This window comes from Onychostoma macrolepis, chromosome 12 (genome assembly GCF_012432095.1).
Source record: "Onychostoma macrolepis isolate SWU-2019 chromosome 12, ASM1243209v1, whole genome shotgun sequence".
Taxonomy (NCBI): Eukaryota; Metazoa; Chordata; class Actinopteri; order Cypriniformes; family Cyprinidae; genus Onychostoma; species Onychostoma macrolepis.
In genome coordinates, this window is record NC_081166.1 from 4184684 (window position 1) to 4206056 (window position 21373).

At 36.5% G+C, this 21373-nt stretch overlaps 1 long non-coding RNA gene across 1 annotated transcript; it reads right to left on the reverse strand.

Moving 5' to 3' along the window:
* Positions 1–1305: 1305 nt before the first annotated feature.
* On the reverse strand, positions 1306–3301 carry LOC131551387 (uncharacterized). Its single transcript, XR_009273743.1, has 5 exons — positions 3016–3301; positions 2883–2928; positions 2598–2731; positions 1555–1591; positions 1306–1453 (listed from the first exon to the last, which is right to left on the reverse strand). It is a non-coding gene; the product is annotated as an uncharacterized LOC131551387 (long non-coding RNA).
* Between the last annotated feature and the right edge of the window lie 18072 nt (positions 3302–21373).

Below are 21373 nucleotides of genomic sequence, written 5' to 3' on the forward strand. Positions count from 1 at the left end.
TTTATATTTTTTCCCTCTCCCTCTCAGTCTAAAACCCTTGTGTTCAGCCGTTTAAGCAAATGGCTTTTGTTGCCATCACAGAATTTTATACATTTCCATGCTGTTCACATGAATCCATCAGAGCTAGTTTTATTACGGTATGCTTTAATGATATTTATATAATCCCTCTTTACCGTGGCCTGTAAATAGGACGGTAGCCCAAGGGTGAGTCCTCACAAAGAGCTGTGTTACGAGATGAATATCACAATGGAATTCATCTTCAATTGTCCTCTTGAGTCCTAATGTCGGACAGAACATGCAAATATTATACTGTGCAAGAGATTAAATATCATTTACACAGCTTTAATTTTCATGTTCTGTTTTTTTTTAATGGCTTCAGGACAGAATTTAAGAGATTTATGTAAAAATCTTAATTCCAAAGCAGATCAAAACAAAAGGTGGTCCCATGGTAATTTATAACGTGCAAGTTTGATGTTAAATGTCTAATGTTTGACAACTAGAAAATGTCATAAAATGTATATTAATATATGAAGTTATGCTTTATTTATTCTATTAATATTTTAAATGTTATTAATATTACTTTAATTCATAATAATATATAATATATGAATATAAAAACTACATTTTAATTTATTTGGTTTTTATTTTTAAATTATTAATAATAACAATAATAAAATAAATATTACATATTTCCATACTATACTAATTAATAAACCATTTTAAACAATGTATATTCATACAATATATAAATGAATTATACAATGATTTACATATTTATTTATAAATTAATGAATAGTTTAAATACATTTAAATCACACTTTAATATGTATAACTGTTTAATTATATACATTATACACACAAATATTTATATATATATATATATATATATATAAATATATATAAATATTTGTGTGTATAATGTATATAATTAAACAGTTATACATATTAAAGTGTGATTTAATGTATTGATATTTGTGTATATATATATATATATATATATATATATATATACACAAATATCAAACCAAGGGCAACTTAAAGTAGGAAAAGCATATTTTTCAAGCTAAATATTGTTTGGTTTGAAATATACAAACATTTAAAACATCTTGTTCTGTTTGTTTAGTTTTGCTTTGCTTGAAATGTTTTACTTTTAAAATCACTCTATACTTATACATTTTTATACATTTTCCAAATGACAGTCCAAATACCAAATACAAATCTTACAAATTGCATATTTAAAGTTTACAAAGATTTTACACTAAAAAAATATATATTAAATCTCACTTTGTCTTGGTTTGGGGTGATTTGCACGTAAAGGAGAGGGTTTGTGTGTCCATATGGCCATGTGATCCTCAGATATGTCAAAGTCGACACATGGGAATTTTGACCCGAGCTGCTCCTTTATACTCAGCATGATCCTTCATTACATACAGCCTGTCTAAATTAGCATCAGCTGCAAAAACACAATTCACACATGCAAAGACTGTATCATACAGTATTTACTTCCCCAGTAAGGATACCTTACCCAAGTCGATTCTGTCATCAATTACTCACCATCAAACTGGTATGCACTGGTTTCCCTTTTTTTCTCCTGTGGAACACAAAATAATATATTTTGAAAAATGTCTTGTAAAAAGATTTTATACGAATATAAACATATATATATATAGTGATTTAGGTTGAACTGCGTGATACGGCTAGATACACAAGGTCAATGCAGCCTGAATAACATGTGCATCACAAACCAAGTGAATCGATGTGCTTGTCAAAACAGATATGCATTAAACATGAAAAAGCATCGCAAACAGACCACTGTTAAAACCAGGGATATATACATTTCTCCTAGGTAAAGGAATGCAAATGAGGGGACGGTGCGTAGGCCTCCAGAAATGCCAGCGATAAAGGGTAAAATGTCACTTCGATTTAAAGAGAGGACAGTTAGCAGTTCATTAAAGGGAGGGCCATATTGCGCTACGGAGGCCTGCTGGCAACCTCCCCGATCTGGGCTACTCACAGCCCGTCCAGATGGCATGAGAATCCGTGCGGAGTTTAAAAAGATCTTAGAGAGGGTGGCAGCGTGCTTCCCCTGCCCGTCACTGACATGGTGCGGCTTGCCAGAGCCCAGAGTTTCTCTCTCTCGCTCTCTGTCTCTCTGCAAAGTGTCATCGTCTGAGTGGGAATATGCTTGTACTAAAGAGCTGTTGGAAATGCTGATTTATGAGCACTGAAATGTATTCTGCTAGTTAGTATGGAGATCAGTGCTGAAGACGATTAGTACAGACATTGTCTCTTCTAGGAAAGCAAATATCACTGTATCACTGGAGGAAGTCCACATTCAATCAGCGCTGCCAACTGCTATTTAACTAAATGTGCCACATCAACAGCCGTTGTTTATCATAATGCAATAAAAAGAGTTTTGCATCCCAGCGTTGGGAAGAAACTAAATGAGAGAATAGCAATATCTTATCCAGTAAAGAACTACTAACCAACATTTCTATTTTTATCAGGAAAGTAATCACTGCATTGCATTGAGTATGAGTGAACCTATCAGCTAAAGTCATATGATTTTTAATCTTTGAGGAGCAGAAAATACTTACAGTAGTTTTAAATGTATGAAGGATGGATTTCCAGAAGGTTTCTTTCTATCTGTTTATCTCTCTCGCTCTTCTGCAGGGCTCCTGGGGGTCCTGGACTCCACAGCGCTGGAAGGCTGCATTTATTCAGGTGAGTTCTAGGGTCAGGAATAAAAACACAGAGAAAAACTAGCAAAAACACAACATACACATTAGACTAGATAGATATATTTTACATGTTTTATTAATTAGTAGACTTTGCTAAGGCAATCATTACTACTGATAGAGTAAAACAAATACGTCCCATACCATTTGTGCAATGTACAGTACATGAAGGATTCCTCAGATTATGTGGCTTGTAAAGAAATGTAAGTATTAGTGTTCAATAAACGATTCTCACGTGGTACATATTAAAACGGCCGAAAAATCCACACAGACTTACACAGCAGAGACCCGAGTTATATCTAGAGACCATAATATCAGATACGTTTATTTTTATTTTTTTCTTGCGCTAGAAAGTAAACACCTAACAACTACCCAGAATACTTTTGCAACCGCACAGAACACACTAGCAACCGCATTCCAGCTTGCTAAAATATAAAATATAAACAGTTTAGCATCAGCAAAACAACGTAACAGCAAACATCCTCAACACAACATCCTTTGTAGGGACAAACACCATTCTGAAAATATAGTTATATATTTAATTTAGATTGGTGAGCGGTCACGAAACTCCGCGAAGAGGGCGGATTGCTTTACAGCGTCAACAAATGCACGTGCACAGCTATCCACTGTAATTAGATATTTACGACAGTAAATACTCAACTGTAGGGGGCTCCACAGTCGCAGAAATACACAAAACTGCATACAGTTGCTTAGACTTTATATTTAATGAAACTTTTAAAAAACTAACTTTCAAAAAGTGGAAAGTCTTTCAGAAATGTGAAGAAAACCACAGTTTTCCCCGTAATGACAGCAATCTTCTGAAATATTAGGTTAAACATTATAAACACATATCTGGTCTCATTATGTGTATCAATCATAATATGGATTTGTCAAATTAAATGCTCATATAGCAGAGTCAGATTGACCAAGAATGCTCAAGGAACATAAAACATGACAAATTACATGAGTTTATGTCCCAGCAGACCGGCATGATTCACTGCTGGACTTGACCACTTCAGCAATAAGGCGGAAAACACAGTTATAACAGATGGCCTGACACAACATAACCCAAAACCCTCAAAAGTGTGGGCTTATCTGTCATGCTCGGAGTTCTAGATATTGACTCTAAAAGCCAGCAAACTTTAGCTGACGTCTCCACGGCTTACAGGAAGTTGCTTGAGAGATGAGAGAGCAAATATTAAGCTTGACTACTTTTTTTTTTTTTTTTCCCGAAGTGTTTGATCAAACTTTTTGTGAATATATGACCCACTGCTTTTGACTTATTGACCTTTGCAGCTCATATCCCTTTGGGTCGTAACACCATCACTTGTAAATATACGGTACCAAAAGATTTGCTCATGGAAGAATCCGTCTCTTTCTCCATCTTCAGCGCTTCGAGCTTGGACTCTTCGGATGGCAGGGCATAGTTGGAGGGCCGGTATCTAATTGATCTCCTTAACCTGTATAAATAGTTTGTGTGTTCGGCGGTCACAGCGCCATGCACGGTCACAAGTGGGAATTAATAACAAAATCACCGTGGGGGTGGATGAACTGACAGCTAGCGAGTCCTTCGAATCGGCCCAGCTCATTTCTCCGGTACCTGCTGACCTCCGAGGCACTGCCTGCCATCATTTACAGTATCGGACCTGAATTATTTATGTCACGTTCCCTCCGCTGAGAGGAAATCAATGCAGGTGGTCATTCCGTTTGTGCATCCTCTCCGTAGCCATTATTCCGAACTCACTGGCCATCAACGTTCCTCACAGTCGAGGACTTGTTTGAAGGGCTACATCTCTGTAACAATGAGGTTTTAGCCAAAAGCGAACACAAGAAAACTAACAATCTTACTGGCCCTTGAGGAAAGTGTGACAACTAATCCCGTTTTTACTGTCTACATTATGTGTAACATGGATGCTGTAATGCAAACAAATTAGCCCAACTAGTCTATTTGTGGTCATAGAAGGGGAAATGATATGCTAAAATTATCTTTACAACAAAAAAATCGACACAAATGCTGCGAGAAAGAGAAATCCAGTTGGCTCTGAATGATTAATTCATCCTTCCCACTCCTTTTTACTCTCACTGGTTTAATACAAATCTCCCAGGCCCTTCTGAAAAGCCTCAGAATATCTTTAAATATTAATCTGGATTAGAAACCATGTAATTATGTCAATCTAGCAGTTCACTTGAGTTTAACCTGGTATTTAGGTCATTATTCTACCTGAATTTAAGAGCAGGCACTGAGTGATTTCTTTTTTGACAGGAGACGGGGAATATCCTGAGCACAGACACACGGCCTCTGAAGATCACCGAGTTGCTCAAAGGAGAGGCGTGGAGGGTTGTTAAGCCTCATTAAAAGAGTCACGCATATTAATGACTGGAACTCAAATCTGACTGGCCCAGTCAAAAGGCAGGTTAATGAATATGGCCGCAGGGGTTCATGGGAAATTACTCACATTTTGCAGCTGGAAGAGCAAGTGATTTGCCCTACCTTTGTATAACAGATGCATACAGTACAAGCAAGTACCAATTAGTATAAATTTGTTTAAATTGTTGTTCAATATATTTGTAACAATTTGTATTATGTATTTTGTCAAACCAACAGAATGTATAGAAAATAAATAACTGAATAGTATGAATATTAAATAGATAGATAGATAGATAGATAGACAGACAGACAGACAGACAGACAGAGACAGACAGACAGACAGACAGATAGATTGATTTAAACAAACAAACATGCATAATTACTGTATATGCTGCTTTAAAATAGCAGGGTTTACAATTAAGCAGCAATTTCTGCTTTTCTTTCTTCTTTAAATATCTTGTTTGTTTGGAAATGTGCAACATCAGATTAATAAAAAAGTCAAACAATTGGAGTTTCCAGAGAGTGTGATGGTAATAAAATTCATGCAAATGCAAACCAAAACAGGATGGCAGGCACTCCGGCAGCTAGTGACCTTTAAGTTCATGATGAAAAACAAATGTCAAGTGTCTAAGAGGGTGGACTGTTCCAGGCTTTGCAGGGATTTGGTGTGTTGTCTTATAGGACACATTAATTCAACCCACCATCAATATCTTGGAAAACAGGGGTGTTTGTGCTCAAATCCAGCTCCTTATTTATATAGAAAACAAGATTGGGACTCTTTGATCCTCTCTTAGTGATGTAGATGAGGGCGATGTAACCCCGCTTAGACACAGTCATTAGGCACCGCATTGATTATAAAGATGGGTGTGATTTAAATTGCAATTGTACACAGTTGCCACATGCACAGCTCGTGAGTTTTTTTTTTTTTACATTTTGCGAAGTCAGAATGCCACGCAAAACGGTAATCTGACATTTTGCATTGCTAGGGAGTTGTTCTGCGGGTATTTACTCAGTGTTGTCTATATAGGGTTACTAAGGTGTTTTCTTACTGGCCCATGTCAAATTATGTTGTAAAAAATGATTTTTCAAAGTTGTAAAGATTATTGGAGTGCTTGCCATTTCTTTGTAATTATTTGTGAGATTAACAATCATTTTCTGAGGGAAAATTGTTTCTACACCAAGTCTCTGAGATACTACAGACTCTACATATGGCTCAGGCCCAGCCTTGAATGTAAGGGACTGTTATATTGTGTGCAAGGACAAAAAAACTTCAATCCAATTGCTCAACAAGCCTCACATTTTGAGATATCATTCACAGGACGAGTCATGAACAGAAGCTCGAAACTTCATTTAGAAGTTTGTTCAAATCCCCAACCCTGAGTATGAAGTTTAACAAACATGTCTAATTTGGAAAGTGTGAGGCTACATGTATGACACTCAACACCTCGTCCGCCTCTGCGAGCACATGATGAGAAATAAAATAAAAGTTGAGCGCTTATTTTATAAATATGTCAATTTATAATAACATATGCCTGTGCAGATGACGTGCCAAGCTGGAGTTATATTTCATCCTGAGGAGCAAGGCCTTGGTAACGTTCTTATTGAAACGAGAAAAAGATTGATAACTCTGAGCTTATTGTCGACAGAGTTTATACAGATCATGTCATACAAACTCACTGTATAGAGTCCCACATCTCCACAGAGAGCGACCGTTTGGCGTGGAAGGAGCAAACGCGCAACGGGAGGAGAATTCGTCCCTGCAAAAGCAAGCAGAATCACATCTGAGATTTGACAGTGATAGAATTGCATTAAAATAACTGGGTAAAATACAATGACTATGTCCGATAATTCAGTCTTCCCAAACGTCTCGGGTATACTTATAGGGACAGATATATACAATGTTTTTGGCGCAACCAAACAAATCTGCTCACTCTCTCTCTTTACTTCCCAACGAAGTCAGTCTCTGAACAATAAAATCAAATGATGAATTCTTTTCAGGAGGTCAGAGGGTTCTTGGTAGTTTGTTCATTTACGCCCAACGTTCAATGCACTAAAGAAAATCCCCAAATTTAATAGAAACTCGGAGGTGGAAATGCCTGTCACTAGTCTTCAAAGCAGCTCCTTCCACAACATAAAGACCGGATTGGACTATTTTATGACTTACAGTGCCCACAAATAAATGTTCCAAGTACACAAAGACAACTCTTTCAACATAGTGAGGAAGGAAAGACATTTGTATATCCTGCAGCATGTAGAAAGGTTACATGGCCTCTTGTTTGAGAGTATGGAAACCATTGTTTTGATAGATCCATCCACCTCATAACAAACCCAACGCATCCTATGCAGATCGTTTCGAGGACAACCGGCGCTTAAAATGTCCTGTTTACGTCTGATAAACATATCAGATATCCAGCGGCTCATTTTCCGAAGTTGACTCCCAACAAATATTTTGTAACTCTATCAGCCTCTGCTTTTATTTCCCTCACTCGTCCGGCGACTGGAAGTCGACTTCGGCTAAATGCGGGCAATTTGGTTCACTTTTCTCCACCTTCACCCTATTTCTGTCAACCGGCGCGCAAATGGATTGTGGGAAAAGCGATGTGTCCCCAACAATTCCATCATGAAGAAATGAGGAAAGGCAACATTACAGATGAGTTCACATATACAGTAGTCAGGCTGAACCCCCCTTCGCTCTCCTCCTCGCCTCTGACAGTTATTGTTTGCCGAACGGATGACAAGATTGATGCTTCTCTGTAAATCAGGAGCGGGCATGAGTGACTCCTTCCCTTTCTCGTATCTATCATCGGCAGAATGGAGATTAATAGGAGAGAGTCCTATTCTTGGATTTGTTGAGGGCACTTGCTCCCTGACCTCTGGTAAATAATTAGATATCTTTGAGACCCAGTGCACCGTGGCGATGGACAGACAGGGCCTGCAGACGGACTCTAATGGCCTGTGGGCTGAATTCATGTGCAAATGGTCTAGTCTACGCCAGACAAGAAAAGGCGATGTAGTTTGTCTTTTGTGTGTGTTTATATACGCAAACATACCTGCATATAGAGGGCAAATATGCGTGCAGGTATGCTGTATATTTGCATGCATTGCAATCTACCTTAAATATTCTTATTTTCCACAGTTGCATGATATTTTTAAATTGAAAAAAAAAAAAAAAAATCTTATTTTGCCATGGCTTACATAAATAAGTAAGTAAATAAATAAATAAAAAGTATGTCAATGTTTGTTGTATGCTTCTTGCAGAAATAATTATCAATGTCTGGAGAGTGAAAATCCAGAGAAAGCTGGTAGGAAAGTATGAAGAAACGCGGCATGATCTAAAACAAAAGAGAACAATCACAAAGCTTGTTAAACATGCATCCTTTAGCTCCACAACATGTTCATTAAACTCTTTGCAAGCAGTTTTTATTTGTTTGTTTTCTTGTTTGCTTTTGTTTTGTTTGTTTTTTGGGAGGGAATGCCTTATAGCACTGCGTGTAAGACGAAATCTGCATAAGAAAGTTGTATTCTAATTGGCTGTAAGGTTTCATTCTTCCAGCAATTAATAAGAGAATGCAAGTTTCATGGATGCCTTGTTAAAAGGTATTAGAATATCTGTGCCATTGCTGCTGCTACAGAAAGAAGTGCATCCCAACAAAATATTATCAAAGACTCAGGGCCCAGGGGCCTTTTGGATATTTTTATTTTCTTATAATTGAGTTGTAATGTGCCTATATGGGCCATGTTTTCCTGCTTTATAGAGGTTTTTAATGCTTTCCATTATCACTCTACAAAACTTGAGGTTTATGCTTTAAAACTTAGAAAGACTTTCATTAACAATGGAAAATTTGACAAAGAAAAAAATCATATAAATCCACAGGAAAGCGTTGTATACCAAAATAAATCCTTTCTTAGAGTGGAGCAAAAATAAAAGGAAAACAATGCAACATGTTTGAAACAGTTTTCTTTGAGACAAGCAAAAAATAAAAATGTAATTATTAAAAAAAAAAAAAAAAAAAAAAAAAATTAATAATAATAATAAATTGTTAGCTTTTCATGTCAAAATCATTTGAAGACATGGCAGAAATGACAACATCCTCTTAAAACTATGTTCACTTAATTGTGATATTGTACGAAAAACAAACAAATTGCCAGTTTAATATTTCATCCAATAAAATGTATGGCACATAAGGAATGACCCAACTGCTCCTCTGTTCAAAGCCAACGTCAGCGGCAAACATGACAGAGAGCAGTTCCAGCCAATGTTCTCACCCTTCATTAATGCCTTTAGACTTCTAGCGCTGGCTTCTGCTTTGGATTGCTGTCGAGGTGAAGTGCTTAGGCAAGAACGGAGTGATGGATGATCAGGCAGTGAAAAGGGGGACTTCTGGGCAGGAGAGGGTGGGGGTGAATGATTCACTATTTCCCTCGTTCAAAGGCTTCTGTGATAATGACACATCTCCTGCTGCAGCGTCCTTTATTACTGCTACTAATAGAAACAACAATAATAAAAACAATAAAACTAATACAATAACACATACTAATAACCACCCTCCACATTACCGTCATCATTATAAACTTAATTTGTCCCATTAATTGTCAGGCATTATGCTGAAAATACACAGCTCTTCCTTATAAACTGCGGTAATAATCTACGAATAGCTCTGCTATCGCTGTGAGGTGAAATTGTGCTGTAATGTAATATTATTTGATATTTAAGGGTTTACTTTTATAGCGCACTTCTGTTTTTAAAATTAGGCCGCAATGATTCCGGCATTATTGCGTAATAATCCAATGTAATATGTTTTATTGTATTTTTGCCAATTACATTACTCGCGGCCGAGTGCACCTGGATGTCACCTTTGAGGAGGTTGTTATAGGTTTATTATAAAGGTTTATTATTGCGGACCTGTTTACCTCCAGAAAATAATATTTTCTCCTGATAAGCAATTTTGTTTATTACTTTTAATGATTTCATTAGGAGGACGCCTCAGAGGTGGGCTGCGGTGTTGGGCAGATCACTCGTCTTTCTTTGAGAAAATACAAACACATGCAAGGCACATGATGAAATTAACTATTAAAACTGCAAATGTTAATAATACTGGACAACGTACCTGATAACAATGCTATAACGGCCATCAATAAAACAACATAATTTACTTAAAATTCACAACACACCACCCCAAAAGCAATAACTGTGTTTGTTGTCCTAAAATTCAACCGGAGGATGTTAGTGATACATGATACATAAGAGTGAGTTGCATTGTTTTGGTAGCTTTGTTGTTTAAATAATCAAGTTTTTAATATACTGAGGGAGAAAAGTAACTGTTGGCGATTCGATTCCTCTCAAAGGCAGTTGCTTGGTTGGCACATGCTACCATCATTGCTTCATTGGCAATCAGTTCCATAAACGTTCCTAAAATGCAAATGATCACGGTGTATCAGCAGACAGGGTAAAATTATTCTTACATGCTGGTAAGAACCTTGCAAAAATTCCCTTACCTAAATTATAATAAAATATTTGTGAATTATATACTGGACATGTTGCCATTTATACACTCAATATTTACGGGTAAATGTAAGATTTATTTATTTGAATGGCTTATAAAATTTTTGACATAACCTAATAAACTTAATGTGATGCATATTTGTCAATCATACATATACAATTTTGGTAATGTAAATCATGCCATAGTTTATTATTAACTGTGCATCTATTTAGTTTTAAATAATCATATTTTCAAAATAAATGTATTAAAATTTCTTAGAATCAGCATAAATCTGTTTAACAATTTTTTTTTTCAGTTAATGAGTATGAATTTAGCTAAAATATTGTCGATTATTGTATATTTAAAATATTTGTTTATTGCAGATATCTGATAAATATGCATTACATTTTATTAGTTTATTAGTTTTTGTTAAAACTTTTTTATATGTAATTAAAATACGTAAATCTTTATGCGTAAATATGTTGTGTATGCATTTTCAGTTTAATGTTTTTTAATATATATAATATGTATATGATAATATACATATATGTATATGTATATATATATATATATGTATATATAATGATAATACTGAATTATATAGGAATAAAAATATATATTGAAATCACTTTTTGTAATATCTATTAAATGATTTAATTGTCTGTCAAAATACTGTTTTAATTTTAAAAATATTTATAAATGCCATTTATTTAATTGATCATTGTATCATGCAATTAATTTGGTTACATTTGGTTTTGACCACGCAAGAATGGCCATCAGTGGAGTAAGTTGCTTTTTGCCCCAGATGGTTTAGTTAACATTATCTACCAGCTTCTAACTGCTGAAGTAACTAAACTAGCCAAATCTTGACCCCTTGTAGATAACTAATGGGCTAAATCGACAACTACAGTCAACTACGGTTCATTAAGATCTGTTCTTTGATTGCAAAATCCGGTCAAAAATCACAGCATTAGTGCACAGCGAATGTAAATGCATCCATCATGGCTTTAAAGCATTCCACACCAGGTTTGGTTTTGACACAGTTATGCTGCATGAGATTTCCAGTAATAAAATCATCCATGGGAGCTTATCTAAACATGCACAAATTAATTTACATCTTATTTAAGGCTCCATTTGTAAATACGCCAAAGTGATGGCTCACCCCAGTACATCCACTGAGCATGTTCAGATTAGAATCATCCAGTTAAGCTATAAGCAACAGTAATTGCCGTTCAAAGCACCTTGTCACTTGACAGTCACATTCAGTCGGGCGTATCGGCGCTCCATTGAAGTACCCTCCACTCAACGGCGTTCGCCTTCATACAAAGAGTGATTGTGTTGGGTGCAGAGTGGTTTACATGCTGTCGCTTTGACTCTGCCAGCGGCTTCATGGGAAAGCGGCGTGGGGTTCTGCCAGCCGTTCTCCGCTGCTCGATGCGATTCCGTTAAGCAGCCCAGGCATCATGCCATCACGCTGTAAAGCCTCCTCTGCTCATTCTTTCCTTTTCTCTGAAAGAAAGTCTGTTGACCTCAGATAGACAGGCTGAAATTTCCAGAGCATTAAATCAGGCCTGCTACTCGATGCCTTCGCAGAGAGCTGACCCATGTAATCGCTATGCTGCACTGGAGTCGTATTGTTTTTAAGGCGTCGTCTTCGATGTGAGAGACGGGACCGGGCTTTCCTTGACAATGACGGCGCGTGGAAGTGTGACAAGGCTCTGCCGCTGTCGTCCATGGTTCAAGCACTTCAGATTGGGAAAATGTCATAGTTTGGCTGAGAGCAAAGTGCAGTGGATAATCTTGTGTTGGCCTCTACTCACTTTACCGCTCCGGGTGTCCTGCCAAGAACGGGTGGTAAAAGGAAGGCCATCGCACCATGTTTTACTTCCTGAGATGCATGTACCTGAAACTGGCACTGCTAAAGTTTCTCTACTTGGTCATTTATTTGCTGTTGTACACGTAATAGTGTTGTAAGTGATTTGGAACAGCAGCTGCCAACTTTGTCCAGGAAACAAGGTTCAAGAAGGGTTTTCCTATCATTTACAACATATGGCTGTACAGTACAGTTCCAAGCCTTTCACCAAACCAACCATTTCCAAGATTAAACACAACAACAACATTGACAACTAAAGACAACAACAACTGCAATAGATGCAAGACAGTATAGTTGAATTTTACTATAAAGAAATTAACTACACCAACAAAAGTATTGATTATGATTATCGATTATGAATATTAAAACAAAATGGAATATATAAGCTTACTGCAGAAAAAAAAAATCGTTTAATGTTGTTGCCACATATATTTTCATGTCATATATATATATATATATATATATATACATTAGGGGTGGCACGGTACATGTATTCGTACCGAACCGTCACGGTATGGGCGTCTCGGTTTGGTGCATGAGGCCTAAGGACCAATACAGGCAATTCACCCCATCCCAGAAGGGGACGCCCGCAGCAATGCAACACTGTTTGATAACCGCCAGCAGAAGAACAGCGAATGCCATGAGTTGCGCACTTGAATACAAAGCCCCCTAGACAGTGACCATGTGCTGATTCTGACGCGTCTCTCACATAGACTGACAAGGGAGTATACTTTAAAGGCTTGCGCACTCAATCGTTTGCGAAATGGGGCTTTGTGCTCTTGTATCCTACCTCTTCTCATTCGGCACAAATCCAAATATTCCATAATATTTCCATATTTGCGATGTAATGTATCTGAATGCTAAACTATTATTTATTATGTAAATGATAGGCTTTGTAATTCAGTCGCGTTCCAACGGTGGCACAGAGGCGCGCGCGCTGATGTTTGGGTCACTGTATTTTATTTTGATAAAGTACCAACTGCGCTGTCAAGTTAGCAATGCTGGAACTGATGTGTTTTGTGTGTGTGTGTGTGTGTGTGTGTGCACTCCTGCGCGATCACTTCAACTGTTCCCTTATACCAGCAGAATCAACTTTAAACACTTATTGTCTTATTAATAATCACTGTATAAAGGTCTGCTTTTATGTGTGTACACTCACAATGAAAACAATACAAATTTTATATATATAGAACATGTAATAATATTTAGTATTTTCACATCTAGATGGAAAAAATTGTAATTTGCACTACTGTCTGTTCAAAATAAATGAAAAGAAACTGAGCATAGTAGATTTATTTTTTCCCCGTTGTACCGAAATCGTATCGAACCGTGACCTCCGAACCAAGGTACGTACCGAACCGTGACATCTGTGTACCGTGCCACCCCTAATATATATATATATATAATGAATAATCTGTATATTTATAATCATTGACTCATAAGTCTAATTAACTAACAAATCAAATAACAAAGGGGTACTTTATTTTAGAATTTAAATACACAGACTTGAATTTTATATTTAATGTTTGAAATAATTAATCTGAATTATAGGAGTGGGAAATCACTTTTTTTTCTTTAACTAGGAACTTTGCTATTAAAATGTCACTTCTGCAGAAGATCACGTAACCTCAGTAATAAACTCTAGTAAATCTGTCCTTAAGGTTTACATGAGACAAAACCTTAGACAAAGGTTTATATGCTAAAAATCAATTACTCTAATGAAAAAACTTAATGTGAACGCTACTGCAGTAGACAACAATACAGCAGCTATAACCTGTCAGCTGACACAACTACTATTTTCCTCAACCATAAAGTACAAGCATATGCTCACCAGATAAATATTATTTCTTGAGAATATTTATATTGAAGGAAAAGTTTACTTAAATTTTTACTTTGTGTAAGTCTCCTGTGTGCAAACAGCCCAAAATGTGTGTAGTCAGATTATTTTCAACATCTATTTTGGTCATCAAAGAAACTAAATTATTGTAGTTGTTAAGAACCGAATCCCACTCCCTTAAGGTTTACACCCCGAGGACAGCATTCAGCGCGAAGAAAACAGTTCATGCATTCTCTCTGAATGACGTATTGAAAATAATCCCATCCCAAGTGGGACTTCAGTTAGCACATAAGCAGGACCAATACGCACTTCCTCCTCCCTCCCTCTGTGTTTGTGTCTCTTTCCTGCACTTGAGCCGCATACAAAGAAAGGAATTAAAAGCAGTGTTGGTTTGGAATGTGTTCCCAATTTCATACACTAAGGATTTGGCTAGATTGAGCAAATTCAGCGAAATAACTACTTAAGTCAGCAATTTGACTGTGTCGGAAATTCTTCAACATCTTTTGGCTGTGGAAATTCATTCTTGAGTGTTTACTTCAACCATGGCATTAAAAACATATTGAACAGTACCTCTGATTGAAATGAGCTGGTACTTTGATATCACAGAGTGATCGTCTTTGAATGCGGTTGTTAGTGCTGGGTATAGTAACTGATTATGTAATCTGGATTACTTGTAATAAGATTAGGCCTATTTTACATTTGAAAATACTCTGAACCAGACTACAGTTATACTTTCCATTGATTACATATTATTCTCAAAATAGCAATAAATGATTCATAATTTATTGATTCTCCCAAATTACTCTTTTTCATCTTTTAAATTGTCCCTTCTAAAATAGCCTACATCTTATATACATTTAAAAACATTTCAACATTGCATCTAACACTGCTGAACACATACATTTTTATTTACCCTGCACTTCCTTCGCAAACCACAGTTTGGGAAACCTTGACGTAATGGAACGTTTAAACGTCCAAAACATACTGCACGATTTTAGCAATTCAACGGCTCTGGCTACGACAAACGTAGAATAAAACATCGTCAGCATGCGCTAGCGGTAAACAAAAAGAGCATGATAAATCACACTTTAGCAGTTGCATTTTCATGTGTGCTGAAAAAGCGAAGCGTGGAAAGAGGAAGGGATAAGAGCTTGAGGTAAACAGTTTTATGTTTTAGCGCCATGTCGCGTTGATTTCATGTCGCATTGTTATGGGTTGGTCAGTAAACGTGGATCGTACCAGCAAACACACTGTGCGATGATCGTGCTGTCATTCATCTTTGGTCGCAAAACCGTGACAACAGCACGATTGTTTCACGATGACAATCTTTCGTCTGGGACAGCCGGAAATCGTGCAGTGTGTGTAGGGCTTAATGCACTTCATGCTGTTAACTACGAAAGGAATATGTTTTTATATTTTTTTTTTCTTCTCTTCTCTGTGTTTTTATATCAATATGTGACCCTGGACCACAAAACCAGTCATAAGGGTCAATTTTTGGAAACTGAGATTTATACATCATCTGAAAGCTGAATAAATAAGCTTTACACTGATGTATGGTTTGTTAGGATATATGACCGAGATACAACTATTTGAATATCTGGAATCTGAGGGTGCAACAAAATTCGAAATATTAAGAAAATTACCTTTAAATTTGTTCAAATTAAGTTAAGTTTAGAAATATTTACAGTAGGAATTTTACAAAATATCTTCATGGAACATGATCTTTACTTAATATCCTAATGATTTTTGGCGTAAAAAAAAAAAAGATAATTTTGACCCCGTATTGTTGGCTATTGCTACAAATACCTGTGCTACTTATAACTGGTTTTGTGGTCCAGGATCACATATGGTACAAGATTATCTTATTTAATCAATAATCAATGTGATAAACAAATTAGATTAAAAGTAATCTAAAAGTAATCCGATTATATTACCTAAAATGTGTAATGCAATTGATTACTTTGCTAACTACAATTTTTTGTCATGTAATTTGGAATCACTTACACACCAATTTTGCAATTAATCTACGCAGCACTGAAAACATTTGAAACAAAGACTTTAATGTGCATACAACCATATTTCATTAACTACAGTCAAAATATGCTACAAAATTCATGAACTCAGTATTCTGTAAATAACAAATGACTAGATGCTGTCAAGTCATTGCTATTGTAAGATACAATAACGGAACCATACTTTACATATGAATGAGATCCCGTTGGATATCTTCAGAGAGAAAGATTGTGGCAGAAACACTAGCCAGCTCTTTAAAGCTCTCACCTCTCTGACTCTCTCCCATGGGTGAAGATGCTGTGAGCACAACACCCAATTCAAACCAGGACACTCCAGCACACCTCCACCGCATGGCTGGCGGGGGGTCGGGAGGGGTGCGGCAATGATTTGATTAATAAAAGTCAGAAATTTACAGGCAGAAAATAATCTATAGATGTGATGGAGTGGAACATTTCTCATCAAACTGTGAAAATTCTCAGATCCCAGAAGAACTGCGGCTCGGCAAAGTTCCATCTGCGCAAATACGAGCTCTGAGGAACACAGACTTGAGCTCAAAATGAGAAATTTGATGGCACGCGCGGTGAGTGTCGCAAACCTAATTTTAACATCTGAGAGTAGATTGAATACCTCCATTCATTTTTGGATAATTTAAAACGCTTCAGACCGACTATTTTTTTTCACAGGGCCAACTCCCCTGTGCAGCCTCTCAAAATTGATGGAGAATCTAAAACAATTAAACGCAGCAGCAACATTAACCCATTTTCACACCACTCTGAAAGGGTTTATACCCCCCCCCCCCAATAATTTCAAATATACTGGCATTTCATAGCCGTTTTAATTTTGTTTTTCTCTTTTAAAGGGTAAAACCACAGTTGGTTAAAGATATTCAAGTAAAGGTTAAGTGTGTAATTTCTGCACCACTTGCAGAAACAATTCACCTCCCACTCACACCATTGGTTAAGACAATGTTGTTATTGTCCAGCCTGGTCAAGAGGCTAACAAAAATTCAGTTTGGTGCCAGAAATACTATACTCTCTGCCTTTAAGTAAATATGTTACTTGTTTAAGTTTTTATTTTCAGCATTTGAAGATGCTTTTAAAAAAGTACACTTCTGACAACACTTTAAATTTTATTATAGTAAGTCTATATATCTCCAATGAACACCACTCACTCAGTTATAGTAAAATCATCATAATTGAGGTCTTTGCTGACTGCTTTTTTTCAGCATTTCAGGCCATGATATGACTAATAAATACATAAGCATCTCAAAAGCACTAAATCCACAACCTGTTGAATAAATGTTGAATGGTGGTTGAACTAGTCAACATTCAAAACTTAATCCCCATAAAACTAGCAGTCTAGACGTGACATGGCATGGCCTATAGACTCTACTGCATTATACTGAATACTACATTAGTCTAGGGAGACAGAGAAAGAGGCCTGTGCAGAGGAGAAAAAAACACACAAGATGAGAAACTGTCAGAGAAATCAATGTGCCCACACTTGCACACAAATCTCCAAGTGATCATTAGTTTGTATGCGAGCTCAGTCTCCATAAAAGACCTTGAGGATCCTTATTGTAATTCCAAATTGCTCAGGCAGGTATATTTATTTATATTTGGAAGGGGGAGCGGCAGCAGTCGGGACGACCCTTAACTCTCAGATACCCCAGCCACCCTGCAGCCACCTAGTAGCTGGATTACGCAGATCTGACAAGTGTGCCCAGCGCTGTCAGATTTTGTGATGTCGGGAATCTATTGCTGTAATTGACAATGCGTTGAGATGCTGAAAAGCTAATCATTCCAGATCACCCTTCTCTTCAGTGTCAGCCTCCCGTAAGCCTTGCGGACAATGGCTGGAGGGCAGATACTCAAGTGCGGTGAATCGTAACAGTTTATTAGCCAGATTCACTCAATATGGGGCACTGATGGAACTTTCTGCTCATAACGGTTGTGGCCGAATTACAATTTGTGGCTAATTTAAATCACTGCATATTTGATAAAACTTTAAGAGGCCACTGGATGATTATTAGTCAACTGTTACGTGATATGTTTTCTGATGTGTCTTTATCGTTTATATTTCACCAAATACATGCTGGTGTTGGGGGACTTGTTGATAAAATGATAATAAAACTTTGACTTACAGTGCTCTAAAATTATTAAAAAATAGTTTTAATTATTTTAAATAAAGCTGAAATGAAATATAAGGAATAGATGAAAAACATAAAAATCGTCAACTTGAAGCATATATACTTTATGGCTATATATAATTTTAGTAATTCAGTTATATGACATACCTGTATGTATGTATGTATGTATGTATGTATATATATGTATATGTATAACAGCTCTTTCTGGTCCTCAATTCTGATTGGCTGATAAGAGTGCAATATGCAAGCGATATCGTAACTTGCTTATAACAGAATATTACTACAACTTTGAAATAAAAGAGTACAATCCTACAATACACTGATAGACTGCAGTGTATAATATATTTTACTCATTCTATATCAAAATGTGCATCTGTGCAAGTATTTATATGTTTACTAGAGTGCATGTTAACAGCAAACTCTATTGAAATCAACTGTACAAAGATATATTAGTATGCATGGACTTTGATGCCTATGTAGAATGATCTAAATCGGACCCTTATGCAGTTCCATTCCAGTTTAGATGCTGCCTTAGAAGGCAGTTGCCTTTGTAGGGTGTAGACATAAGGCATCTCACTAGGTTTTGGAACAGTCTTGATGTTTGTCAAACAGGTTGCAAGATCACTTGACAAACAGAGTGTAGCTGTTTCCAATGAATCATTAACTCAAGATTAGTAAAAGAACAAAAAGTACCTCCTGTGAAAGTTTTAAAAATAAATGCATACCTTCATTTTTTTCATCACTGAATGAGTGCAATGATATAGGCCTGTCGTTTTTCTTAAAATGAACAGAAATGTTGAAAAACAAGGACATATCTTTCTGATCTACCTATTCTCACCTGACTTTTTTCTTTCTCTCCCCCACACTCTTTCGCTCTCTGTTCAGGAGTTTAATTTCTGTGATAGGCTTCAGTAAGCAAATGCAAATGTGTTTAATGATTTGCATCACTAGATCATTTCTGGGTTTAATATGCTTTGGTATTCTGGTCAAGAACCCAAATTTGATTTGGAGGCCTTTGCTAGCTCCCAAAGACAGACCTAATCGCATATGCCATATTAGCATGGGCCAAAATGAGGAAGAAATTACACAATAGGTCCCCAATGATCCAATCATTCCACACGTAGGTTACTCCATGCTACCACAGCTTATAAAGCAACCACCACCGTTTAATGCAATTTTCTTCAGCTTAGAGCTAAATTGTAAAAATTCACTCCAACTGCACTTTTTATGAGACATTGTTACTGGGAGTGTGCTCACAATTGCAATTTGCTTAAAGGAATACCACCCAATAATTTTGTCATCATTTACTCACCCTCATGTCATTCCAAATCTGTGTGACTCTATTCCTTGGCAGTGATGGGAATAACGGCGTTATAAATAAACGGCGTTACTAACGGCGTTATTTTTTTCAGTAACGAGTAATCAAACGAATTACTGTTTCCCCCGTTACAACGCCGTTACCGTTACTGACAATAAAATGTGGCGTTACTATACTATATTATTATAATTTAATTTTTCAGTTCATCTGAATGGACGCGCAGTGTAGCTGTATTTGACGTACCATAAACTCTAGTGTGAAGGCGCACAACTCGCCGTCGCTTTCTCTCACATACTCGCACACAAAGAAAGATAAAGAGCAAGAGAGTCTTTCATAACATGCAGAAGTGACGCGCTACATGTAAACGATATTCTTTGTTGTATTTTCCTGTCAAAATAACGGAGTTCCTTTGGAATTCTTCAGCTTTTAAGAACTGCCGGTTTCTCTGGTAGTGGGCGGAACTTATGCGCAAACGACAATCTCATTGGCTGGCGCTCACCTATTATCCTCCCTGTTTTGATTTCAGCAAATCAATTCGAGCGAACGCAGACAGCGTGATTAATATTCATGAACCCAGCAGCTCATTAATCCTTAGTGCGCTTTATATTGATGACAAATATGCAGAGGCGGACAAAGTACACAACTTCCTTACTTGAGTGAAAGTACAGGTACTACTGGTCAAATACTACTCCACTACAAGTGAAAGTTGTAAAGACAGATTTTCACTTAAGTGAAAGTACGGAAGTACATGTTTTTAAAAGTACTTAAGTATCAAAAGTAAAAAGTAAATGCATTGTCGTATTGTTGTATATTTACAATACCATATGCCACTAATGCAACCTACTGAATACACTGATTAGCTTGTATTATCTTTGGAATTAAGAGCTTTTATGTTACAAAACATATTAAAAGGGAACAACTGAATGAAGATAATCATATTTATTTTTATCTAACACTCCTACAGCTACATTGAACTCATTTTAATACTTGTTTAAAAGTTACAAAGTTCTTTTTCAAAGAGATATTGAAGTCTATGATATGGTTCATTTTAGGCAAACAAAGCAAACATTGAAAAAACTAAAATAAAAAAACTATAGGTTACTATAGTGAGATAATAGTAAATTTGTGAATACTGTGATTTTACAGCAAATACCATAGTTATGGTTAATTTTCTAAAGGGCTTTAATGAGTTAACACATGCCTTTTTAGAGCTCTTTTAGCTGTGCAGTAGCGAGGACGTTTACATTAGTTTAGTGGGGAAGATCCCGAGGTTGCCATATTTGCGTAAAAATATCAGCCAAATGTTAATTCAAAGCTAGGCGGAAAACTGCAGGCTTAGAAATACTGTAAGACTTGGCAACATAGGAAGGTCCTGGCAGATCGCAGGCCGGATTTTCGCAGAAAAAAAAGGGTTCAGTGAATCTGAAAATGCACTCATTGTAAAAACTGCTACATATAACGACTTTCTACTTGGGGACCTTTATATAAATGTAGTTGAGTAAAAAGTACGATATTTGTCTTTCAAATGTAGTGAAGTTAAAGTCGCAAGTTTCCAGAAAAAATTATACTCGAGTAACGTACAGATACTCAAAAA